Source organism: Haematobia irritans, chromosome 4, assembly GCF_050003625.1.
Source record: "Haematobia irritans isolate KBUSLIRL chromosome 4, ASM5000362v1, whole genome shotgun sequence".
NCBI lineage: Eukaryota > Metazoa > Arthropoda > Insecta > Diptera > Muscidae > Haematobia > Haematobia irritans.
This window is the reverse complement of record NC_134400.1, coordinates 77,221,980-77,234,728: the sequence shown is the minus strand read 5'-3', so window position 1 is coordinate 77,234,728 and position 12,749 is coordinate 77,221,980. Positions and strand designations below refer to the sequence as shown.

The 12,749-nt window shown below is 31.0% G+C and overlaps 1 protein-coding gene and 1 long non-coding RNA gene across 2 annotated transcripts in view; one reads left to right on the top strand and one right to left on the bottom strand.

The window, feature by feature from the left end:
* The window catches only part of siz (Brefeldin-resistant Arf-GEF family protein schizo), a 124,557-nt gene that overhangs the window by 93,582 nt on the left and 18,226 nt on the right, over nt 1–12,749 (bottom strand). The gene's annotated exons all lie outside the window — the stretch shown is intronic.
* Nucleotides 11,592–12,467, top strand: LOC142234691 (uncharacterized). Its single transcript, XR_012721684.1, has 3 exons — nt 11,592–11,795; nt 11,881–12,080; nt 12,156–12,467. It is a non-coding gene; the product is annotated as an uncharacterized LOC142234691 (long non-coding RNA).

The window sequence follows — 12,749 nt, the reverse complement described above, 5'->3', positions numbered from 1 at the left end:
CGGAGGACGGTGAACGTAGTGGACGCCCGAAAGAGGTGGTTACCGACGAAAACATCAAAAAATCCACAAAATGATTTTGAATGACCGTAAAATGAAGTTGATCGAGATAGCAGAGGCCTTAAAGATATCAAAGGAACGTGTTGGTCATATCATTCAACAACGCACCGTGCCACAAGTCATTGAGAACGATGGCAAAAATTCATGAATTGGGCTTCGAATTGCTTCCCCACCCACCGTATTCTCCAGATCTGGTCCCCAGCGACTTTTTCTTGTTCTCAGACCTCAAAAGGATGCTCGCAGGGAAAAATTTGGCTGCAATGAAGAGGTGATCGCCGAAACTGAGGCCTATTTTGAGCCAACCTGTTATCATGGGTTCATTCCGAATTTATACCGCACATTGCGATAGTTTGTTCCCTCTCAGTAATACTGGTAACATTTCTGAGTATTACAAAACTTCTGTATGCAGTTTCACGTTAATGCGCAACGCCGTTCAGGCTCGGCTTTAAACCAAGAGATCCTTGTACTTGAACTAAACATAGAATTGGACAGGACCTATTGATAATACTTGGGCTTCTAGAAGTATATATAGTTAGATCTATATTGCAAATTAAATTTAAATGAAATTATTGTATGTATTATGTAATAGATTTTTAATTGTTTATCAATTTATTGTTCAACATATATATAAAAGTCTAAGTATAGGGGGCTAAGATTCTTTGTAAGGAGTGGACGTGTTTTTGTTTTGCTCCGTGTTGTCATCCAGTTTTAATCTGTTTTCTGTACAATTTTGCCGTCCTGACGTTGCTGTGTGGTCGGCTGGCTTTTCATCCAGTTTGTGTTTTGTTTTTTTGTTCTGTTGGCGTCTTGTCTGTCAACAAATCAACAATTAATTTAACTTGTTTTGTCGGCATTAAAACATTGGCATAATAAGCTACATACACACATACTTTCAAACATAGAAACAATAAAGAAATAATGGAAAAACAAATTGAGAGTGAGTACCAACATCATTTTCTCTCTGAAATACAGAAGTCTAGTAATGATTTACATAAAGAGCTTATGCAAAAGCTAACGGCATCTGCCAAAAGGGAGAGAGAAGAATCACTCTCTGCGGATAACAATAAAAAAGCACGACGATTGACAAATTTCATATCTCAAGAGAGCTTACTTGAACAAATACAATCAATAATAAAAGAGAGTGAACAGAGTCTGGTTGATTACCTTAATAAGAGATTGGATGAAACTGAATCGAGGGTTCTAAATAAATATGATACACATATACAACAACTCAGTGAGGATGTGCAAAAGTTGGAGGAGAGGATATATGTGCTGGAGAAAGAGAATGCCGAATTAAAACACATACGTGATCAGCATAATGATGTGAAAATGCACATAGAAAAGCAAAACAATTTATCTGTTGCTTGCGACTTACGCATCAATGGGATACCTTATGAACGAACAGAAAACCTTTGTAAAACATTCGAAAGTATCTGTAACGTCTTAAATATTCCCACACCAATGTACAAGGCAATCTATCGGATTTCTAACAAAAGTAACAGAAACCGTAGGGATACAACGATAATAATAAAACTGCTCACACCCTACGATAAAAACTCCATACTGCGTATGCTGGCGCAGTTTAGGAAAAATAACCGTTCACAACTGTGTTTGCATCACATAGGTTTTGACACCAACCAACCAATACATATCAATGAGAACCTGACATCTTTAAACTTTAAAATCCTCCAGTCTGCAATCAAGATGAAAAAACAGAAAATCATTACCTCCACATTTTCTAACCGCGGGCTTGTGTACATAAAAACATCTCCTGATACGGATCCAATTCTAATTGAAAATTTAGATGATCTTAACAAATTTTTTTCGCGCAGTTCATGCAGCATGTTAAGTTGTTCAGCCATAAACATCAATTAAAACTGGGTTCTAATTTTTATTTGCCCTTCTCTTTCTTCATATGTTTTCACGTTATATCCTATTTCGATTATAACTTACTTTGTCTAGTGTGTAATTCTGTAATAGCATTGCCTTACCTCCAACGAAATCTTGATGTCAAATAATGCAATGAGTTCCAGTAACGGCGTTAAATGTTTACTACGGATTTTGTCGAAACAAAAAGTAGGACTGAACATATGTCACATTAATGCTCAAAGTTTAAGAAGAAAAATGGATGAGTTCAGATTTAATTTCGAGCAATCAGGGATTGACATAATTTGTATTTCAGAGACTTGGCTTAATGATGCCATAACTGACTCTATGTTGAATGTTTTCGGATACCATTTATTACGTAATGGTAGATGCTCCTTCGGTGGAGGTGTGGCCATCTACATCAAAAACAAATATAAGTACAAAGTTATTAAACGATCTGATGCAAATGATAAAGTAGAATATATACTTGTTGAAGTCAAAATAAACACACGCAAATTATTGCTGGGTTGTATTTATCGCCCGAACAAACAAATTCCATATGTAGAACTAATTGATACTCTGGAACATCTGGTTACTAAGTATAACGATGTGATAATCACTGGCGACCTGAACTCTAACCTACTTTTAGAGTCAACCCTCTCTGATTCCTTCAACTCAATAGGACTATACACTGCAAACACTTCGATCCCAACGCACTTTACTTCGACTAATAATAGCCTTGACGTATTCATGGTGGATGATGTAAATAAAATCTTATTATATGACCAGCTATCTGTACCATGTTTCTCAAAACATGACCTAATCTTTTTGACGTTTGATGTTCCTCCGCCTGCAGAAAGAAAACCAAAAATTTTTTTAACTTTTCAAAAATAAATTATGATATACTTCAACGTGAGTTTCACAGTATAAATTGGGATCAAATATACAATATTCAAACTGCGAATGACCGGCTTATATACTTGAACAATCATTTGAAATATCTACAAAATATCTCAGTGCCACAACAAACTTTACGTCAATTCGACCCGCAGAAAGGCTGGTTTAACTCATCTATTAAAACACTAATTGCGAAACGGGATGAGGCATATAAACGTTGGAAACGATTCAAAACATCTCAACTTAAAGAAGAGTTTCGAGCTTTGAGAGTTGATGTGAATAAAGCTATCAAAACATGTACAAAATTATACTACAAACAACGATTTGCATCTGCTCTATACTCGCGCAAGAAATGGAAAACTATTCGAGAGATAGGAATCGGTACAACTAGACAATTACAGATTGATGCAGATCATAATGAACTAAATGAAAAATTTCTGAACTTGCCAATAACCAACAACACAGCAAATTACATCCCCACATCTGTGAATAGACGTGTTTTCCCACGGTACTCGAATTTTGAGTATGCTTGTATCCGACCATCTGACGTATTCTCTAGTTGTATTTCAGTAAAATCAGAAGCCGTTGGTATAAATTGTTGTCATCCGAAATTAATTAAAATATGTTTATCGTTTCTACTAAACCATATAACTCACATATTCAACACCGTAATAACAACTAGCGAGTTTCCGAACTGCTGGAAACACGCTAAGATTCTACCTATACCAAAGAATGTAGATGGTACAGAATATCGTCCTATATCTATTCTGCCTTATCTTTCTAAAGCATTTGAAAGAATTATTCACAACCAAACATCAGAGTATATTAAAACCCATAATCTACTGCACGACAAACAATCGGGTTTCAGGCCAAAACATAGTTGTATCACAGCATTGATCGACGTTGCGGATGATATTTGTTCATCAATAGACGACGGCCTCGACACCTGTCTCACGTTATTGGATCACTCCAAAGCATTCGACTGTGTGAGTCATGAAATCCTCTGCATGAAACTAAAGTACTTCTTTAATTTTTCAACATCTGCGGTCTCTCTTATATCATCCTACTTGGGACAACGAACACAAGCTGTGGAAATTGGTGGCTTAACTTCTAGACCTTTAAATGTACCTCAAGGATCGATTTTGGGTCCCCTCTTATTTTGCCTTTACATAAATGATCTGCCAAGCTGTCTGACGTTTTCGAAAATACATATTTATGCTGACGACGTGCAAATCTACCTAAGTTGTAAAAAATCTCAGCTGACAGATGGAATTAACAAATTAAATTTGGATCTTCTTAATATACATGAATGGGCCACAAAAAACAGTTTACATATCAACCCAAATAAATCTAAATTAATAATAGTCAGCAATCGTACCCAAGTTGTTTCGACTGATCTGTCTATACAAATTGGTAATGATTCTATAGAGAGAGTCAATAAATCAAAGAACTTGGGAATTATTTTTAATTCATCAATAACCTGGAAGGACCATGTTTGTTCAACTGCTGGTAAAATCTTTGGAATGCTACGCACCCTTTATCAAACCCAATCTTTCATACCACTGCACATCCGCATACTGCTGGCAAAAACTTACTTAATTCCTATAGTCCTTTATGGCTGTGAATTGTTTAGTAACGCCGATGCGTATAGTAAACGTCGACTTGAAACAGCATACAATGCAATCGTTAGATATGTTTACGGTATCAAACGCATTGATAGTTGTGCTGCGTACACTAAATATCTTTATGGTGTAGAATTTGCGCAACTCTTAAATATCAGAGCGTTAATTTTGCTGCAAAAAATTATCTACACCAAAGAACCACCATATCTTTATGACAAACTACGTTTTGGGAGATCAAACAGAAGAATTTTAATAATTCCAAAACAACACCAGCTCCTGATATCTGAATGGCACTTTTTTTTCAACGCCGTTCGCCTGTGGAACTATTTACCTGCGACTATTCAATTCATTGGCAATGCTACTACATTCAAAAATGCTTTATTCGAACATTTCTCCGCTTAATGCTAATATATATATGTAGGATGGCAACCTTGTTGCATACGAAGACAGACAGTGAACCGTAACTTGACGCTTACGAGTACTTGTACAGCCTTCCTCAAGAACACTCTCTCTTAGACCGTGAACGAGAAAAGAAGTAGTCTTTAAGCATAATTTTAAGTGAATTAACTCATCCTTTATTATTTTTACTACTTGTAAGGAAATTATTCAATAAACTTCGTTATAAATAAAAATCAAAAGAAAGTTTCCTACATATATATTTATACACTTTTATAAATTCATTCTCTTTTGCTAAATTTCTGGCTTTTAAAATTTCTTCTTATTGTTAGAATTTTGTTGTTATGTCTATGTTAATTATCGATTATAATTCATAAATCAAGTCCCAGATTGCATTTACTATCTTACAACATTAATCACATACTGTAATTTAAAATCCCAGTGGTAAAAATTCAAACATCTTACCAAAAGATCGATTATGTTCTTGGGAATTTTGGAAGATTAAGTAAGTATGTTGTATGTAAACACACATATAGTTGACAATGCTACTACTTATACCTTAGCATTGAAAAATCGAACAGAATGTAATTCCATCAAATCTTAAACAAATAAAAGCTATTACATAGTCATCGAGTTGGTTCGTAGTGGGACAACCAGTGCTTACGACTTCCACTTACTGGGTAAGGGGTCTGTAATTAGGAATAAAAACTCAAAAATTTGCTAGACAACGTTTCCAAGCAACATTGGTTTTTGTTTGTTCGTTTTTTTTCAGTTTTCTGAAAAATTTTTCGGGCATAAATAAATTTTTATTTACATCTTTTTTTTTCTTTTCCAGATTATCAATTAATTTGTATTGAGTTGTACATCCTTTCCAGATATACAGCTAGACCTCGCTTTACGTCGCAGATACGCTCCAAAAAACACGACGCAAAGTGAATTATGAGTTTCTATGGCAAACCATGCAAAGATTGGAGACAGATAACAATGATAACAACGCAACTTCGAAAATCTAACGACGCAAAGTGAAAACTAGTACTAAGTCAGCAGCGACACAACTTCGAAACAACGCAAAGCGAGGTCTAGGTGTATATGTGTAAAGGTAAGTGTGAAAATAATTAATTGAAATATGGAGGGATTTTCGTCCAGAAATTTAAAGCGATTAGCGCGTAAGGAAGAAAATAATTTTAGAGCGATTTCCCTGCGTTAATTAGCACCTTTCCAAGCGCCAGATTCAGGGGGAGCCATGTGCCAGATTCAGGTAATATTTCTTATATAACTTTCCATTTGTATATTTATTGACTAATAACATATAATCTTTTATTTCAGATGATGTCAAGACGGAAGAGTACACAGAAAAAGGTTATATAGCGGAAATTAGTCGGTCAAAAACTTCAAGGGTCGCCATTTTCGCAAAGTTTGTGTAAAAAAAAAAATAAAAATGTAATGAATAAATATATACCAGTTATTATAACAGTATTACCTAGTATTAAATATTGTACAGAAATATTATTACCAAATATATATTAATTTTTATAATATATAAAACCAAAAAAATAGTTATTTAGAATATTATTTGAATATTTTTAGGAAAAAAACTATAAAATACATCATATTTTTATAGTTTACCGGCGAATCCGGTGGTAAATAGGGGTGCTTAGCTCTAGATTACTTTTATAAATAGAAAGTAAAACTGGTTTACTCCATCGTTCCCATTACCGAGTAAAACACAATATTCAATAATCGTCATCCGAAGCCCTTAAGCATTGGTAATGCCGTTGTAATGGGCTATCATTATGCTTTCATTTACCTTGTCATGGAAATTGCGAAGTACTTGACTGCCTATGACACGCCAACGTAAAAGTAATGCGGAAAATTGATCGGAAACGTGGAGTAATTGTCTCGAAAAAATCGGTAGGATATAATCGATTTGGTAATGACGTTTTTTACCACTGGGAAGATCTTTGTATATCCTGTAGTGTGTGAATGAATAAATAAATAAATAAATAAAAAAAAATAGGGGGAGAGGTATATACTCATATGTAGGGGGGAGGTACATACGCAAGAGAAATATAACATCCATAGTTTAACGGTCATTTTCATGTAGCTCCGTTAGGCTTTAACTTCCAGTTAACGGAATGTAAATGGCAAATATCTTCTCTCCGGTTAACTTTAACTGAAAAATTGTTGGCAGTTAAGTTCCTAACTGGCATATGGAATATACACCCAGAAAAAAGTGACCCCTTCTTTAAGTTAAAATGAACTCATTGTGAAGAAAGTTGAACTTCGTATAGCGCCAACGACATTTTTATTTGTTTGAACGATGTGATTTTCGTAGAAATTAGGTATAATGCATTCCATATATTAGTTAACATTTTCCTATATTTATGTACCACTATACTACAGAATGAAAAAATTTAACTGATTTGAATTTTATCTTCAATAAAAGACAAGTTATATATATATATATATATATATATATATATATATATATATATATATATATATATATATATATATATATATATATATATATATATATATATATATATATATATATATATATATATATATATATATATATATATATATATATATATATATATATATATATATATATATATATATATATACAAGAAGAAGAAAAAGTGCGTTTTACAGTTGATAATATCATATGGAAATTGGAAATAGTGGAATAATAAACTAATATTTCAAGGACAGTCGATACTGTTGATTCTTAATAAATATATTCAATATATATATATATATATATATATATATATATATATATATATATATATATATATATATATATATATATATATATATATATATATATATATATATATATATATATATATATATATATATATATATATATATATATATATATATATATATATATATATATATATATATATATATATATATATATATATATATATATATATATATATATATATATATATATATATATATATATATATATATATATATATATATATATATATATATATATATATATATATATATATATATATATATATATATATATATATATATATATATATATATATATTGAATATATTTATTAAGAATCAACAGTATCGACTGTCCTTGAAATATTAGTTTATTATTCCACTATTTCCAATTTCCATATGATATTATCAACTGTAAAACGCACTTTTTCTTCTTCTTGTATTTTTCACTTTTAATAAGTTGCTGCCTAACGAATTTGTCCTTCTTTTACAATTTCAATACCTACAAATATAAAAAATCATAAACCATTTTTGATACAAAAGGTTAGCGTCACTGAATATTACCTGATAATTGAAGATTCCAAAATGAAGACAAATGAAATGAACATTGATAGATTTATTTTCAAAAAAACGAACATTTTTCTCACTAATTTAAAATAACAAATATTTTATATATTTTATTTGTTATTTATTATATTATTTTACCATATTATTTTTTAAATATACCATACAACGCGATTCCAACTAAAAAAACAACCCACGCGCATACATATCGATTACACCCACGCGCAAACACATCGATTACGATGACAGGTATCGATTACAGGTAGACAATAGAAATATAGGAAAATTTCCTATATTCTAACAAGTGTGTTTCCTTAAGTTTTGAAAGGATTGCATACTTCTTAGTACGAATGAACTAAAATATTTGTCTATGCCAAGTGTTGTTCGTATGTATGAAAAACTTTCTATTATAAAGGAAGTCGCAATTATCATTTTATAAGAAATTTTACTAATTTTGAGGAAACTTGGTTTTAGTTCGGATTTTGTTTATTTTTACGAATGCTTTGTTATCGGCGAATAAAATTTTCTTGTTCAGTAGTAAATTCTTATACCCAGCGAAGAAAACAGTATGAGTAAAATTCAATGCCTTATTCTAGTTAATGAACTATTCCTAACTGCTTCCAGTTTAGGATTTTTTTACTGAAACGAGTAAATTTTATTATTTCTCACAAAAATGTACCTTAATGGAAATAAAATGGATAAACTATATTGATGAAAAAATTTTCCTTTAGTCACTTTTTACTGGGTGTATGGACAAGATGACAGCTTTGTCCATAATACGATTTAAAAGTTCGTTAGTTAACGGAACACTAACGGAGCTTCATGAAAATAGGCGTAAAACTAATCACTAAGTTTTTTATTAATACATTTTGTTTGCATCCTTCCAAGAAGACTTTGGTGGTACTAACTTTGCGAAGAATAACATTTTAACTATTCACTTAGCGAACATACATTCAAGTCTGCTAAAAATAGCATCCGTTGTTAAATTTTTGTAATTCATGGTCAAGTTAATTTATATCCACAGTGAGAAAAAGAGTAGAAGTTACAACAATGCTATAATTTGTTGTAGGTTTTCCATTATTAGCCGTTCACACATTTTAAAAATTTTGATAAAATTTTCGTTACTTTTAGTCATGTTGAAACTGATTTGAGGTGTACTATATCAGTAATAGAATGAAATATTAAAAAAATAGCTAATGAACAGAACAATTGCCGAATTTCCCACTAATTGATAAACTCTTTTATATTAATATTCATTACCATTGTTATTTTTAATCACTGTTAATCATATTTTTAGCTTTTGTTAAATTTTTTCTGTTTGTTTGGGTAAACAAAATTTGTTTTAGATTAATGGACGCCACGAAATCGATAGTTTTTGGGGAATTATATTGACAAAATTTGAATAGACATATATGGTTAATCTTGTTTTACTCAATTCGTGCACAAGTTGTCTCAAGTAGAGATACTATTACTAACGGAGGGTGGGGAAAGTCAGGACAGTATAATAAGGAATGAAATGTTCAAACGCACATTACTTAACCGTAAATTGAATGGTGTACCTTGGATTCACATACCCTCCAAATCGAAACCCATGATGGCGAGTTATTCAATTCCAAAGGCATATAGACCTACAAGTCATCAACATCATTCCTGCTGAAAACCATCGAAAGCATAGTTGACACCACAGTAAAAGGATTTTTTTTAGCGAAATGCTAAGTTATAAACAGCACGTATCTGACTATCCGATTGGGCAAGGAACTGTCGTTTAAGCGTTAACCCAAAGGCATTAACGTAGCTACACAATTTTCCTGAATAAAAAATCAGTTCAACATAACATGACAATCTACTATATAAAAATAAGAGTTTCCTTCCTGACGCAATAACTCCAGAACGCACGAACCTATCGAACCTATCTTACCTTTTCTGTCCAAAGTTTTCGAACGAGTGGTACATAAACAAATATATGAATATTTAAATGAAAAAAAAACCTTCTTACAAGTAGACAGTCTGGCTTTCGGCCAAAGCATAGCTGTACAACTGCACAGAAAAAAAGTGTCTTGTAAATTTAAGGACCATTTTAACTTTCACATAGTTCAACAAATTTACTGTAATACAGTTAATTTTTCGTAACCACAACGAAAATTAACTTAGCTAAAGGAAAACTTACAAAAATTCAGTAAATATTTTTTAGTTCACTAACTACGAAATGGGAAGGATTTTTCCTTAAATAAATTTCCAACACAGTAGTAAATGCATCGTTGATTCTATTATACAAATACATGGGCAATATAAAAATCTTACTACGAAATGTGGACAATTTACTAAGAAAAAATTTTGTATGGAAAAAAATTTTGTAGTAAAAATTAACTTAACGACATTACCGATTCGTATGATGGCTACCTACAGATTATTTCCCTTTTTATTATATGTTGGAATATTTTTCCTCACATTGAAAATTTAAGATAAAGTAGAATAAAAAGTAGTTAATATAATCCTTGACGGGTGCATATCATTTTTTATAGATTCCTCATAAATTTGGTATATATTTTACCTTAACTTATAGATAGAATTCCAACTAATCAATAAACGTGCTACAGGAAAATGAAGTGAGAAGAGAGTAATGAAATGTTTGCATCATGTGAGGGAGTTTTTAGAGACATTATGTGTTATCTCGTATGATTGTTTGTGTTTGTTATTGCGTCATTTATGCTGTTGTTGGTTGTTTTGATTCTAGAGACAATGGAATGTTCCTTGTGTGTTGTTGGTATCTTTTGTGATGAGAGTTGTTTTCTTGCAATAGCGAGATCAGAAATGGATCGTGTGTGTGTGGATTTGTGTTTCTTTACGGCAGGTATGTATCCTTTATGACTATTTGTGTCTTTGAGTTTTATTGCTGCATTCAGTTCTGTTGATGTATTTATGAAGTGTAGACGTGGATTTAATTTTGCAAAATTGTACGTGCGGTATTGGTGTTTATTAATGAAAATACATTTATTTCGAAACATTTTAGAAACTGAGAAGTGAATAATGTGATGTTAGAGAAATCAAAAACGCTTTTTATTGATAAAAACAAATTATAGATGAAGGAACTGTATATTTCTGTTAATAGTTTAAAATTAGTGAGGATTTTTAATTGATTTACATAAAAAATATTCAACATGAGTGGTAATAGGATGATCTATATTTATTCTACATCTGGATCACAGGTTTGAGATGCAACCAGTTTTTTTGAATCTATATTTTTTATGTTACAGCAATTCCTACAGGTGAGTACTAACTTCGAGTTTAGCCGCTAAAATTAAAAATAAATCACTAAGAAAAGTATAAAATTATACGTCTTTGATACAAATTTAAATATTACTTGATGGAGAATAGATCAAACCAAGTTTTTTATAAAGATTATTTTTTTTATAATGGATTATTAAAGAAAACTTATCATGAAAATTGCGATTTTAGCCGCTAAACTCGAACTTAATATCCACCTTAAATACTAAATGCTATACTGACAAGTGGAAATTATGTCTAATTTTATAATATTTTTTATTTCAGATATATTCTGAGAATAATTTCAATAACGTCCCATTAGTCCATGGATGTGATTCCAATAATGTACCTACTGGATGGATTTTTCATTGTGGTAAGTTTTTCTATAAACGGTATTTTGTCCGTTTTTAATAAAACCAAAATTTAAATTTATTAAAAATAATTATTTTCACTTGCAGGTAGACAGGCCTTGTAATGGTAATTTTTTGGAATATTCTTACGTCCACATATAAAAACGTTAAAGAAAACTTCAAGCCAACTTTTAACATATAAATTCCTTCGATAAACTGTCAATAAATTGTTTTTGCATATGGTCATTACGGTTTAATGCTAACTAAGCTGATATCCTTATTGGCTCTAGGAAATACTCTTGAAAACCGTAAGTTACAAATCAATATGTACGATAGAATTTGATAATATTTTTCTTATATTTTCTATAACTTTGCAATTTCAGATGCTTATAAGACAAATCCGCCCAACAAAAGTTGGCCAAAATCGATGAAATTGGACAACAATTCAATGAATATAGCAACTTGTGCCACATATATCCTTCATTTGGATAGAAAACATGGAAATTTAAATTAATTAGTTTAGTCCTAATAACATAGAATATTACTCTTATGAAGAAGCAATTATTAACTACCGACAAGTAACTGCATCCAACGTACGAATAAAAATATTTTCTTTATTGTTATCATAAGCCATAGTTTTGTGTAATATAATAATAATTTTTTGAAATAAAATACTGGTGGTTATAGAAAATTGACTTGTTTTGTACGAAAAACTTCTTAGTTGTATACAGGCTTGTTGTACCTTTGATTCCTCAATTTCTCAACTTTTTTGAAAATTTTACTGACAAACAGTTTATTTCAAACCAATTTCTTAATACAGGTTTCGCAAAAAATTGTTCATTTTTCCGGATAGCAGGAATATTTTGAATGAGTTTAAGTATACTCTTCCCACAGCATAGTAATAATGAACTAAAATACGATGCAATACATGAACTAATTTATAAGAAAATCATGAACTTATCTAGATGAAAAAAATC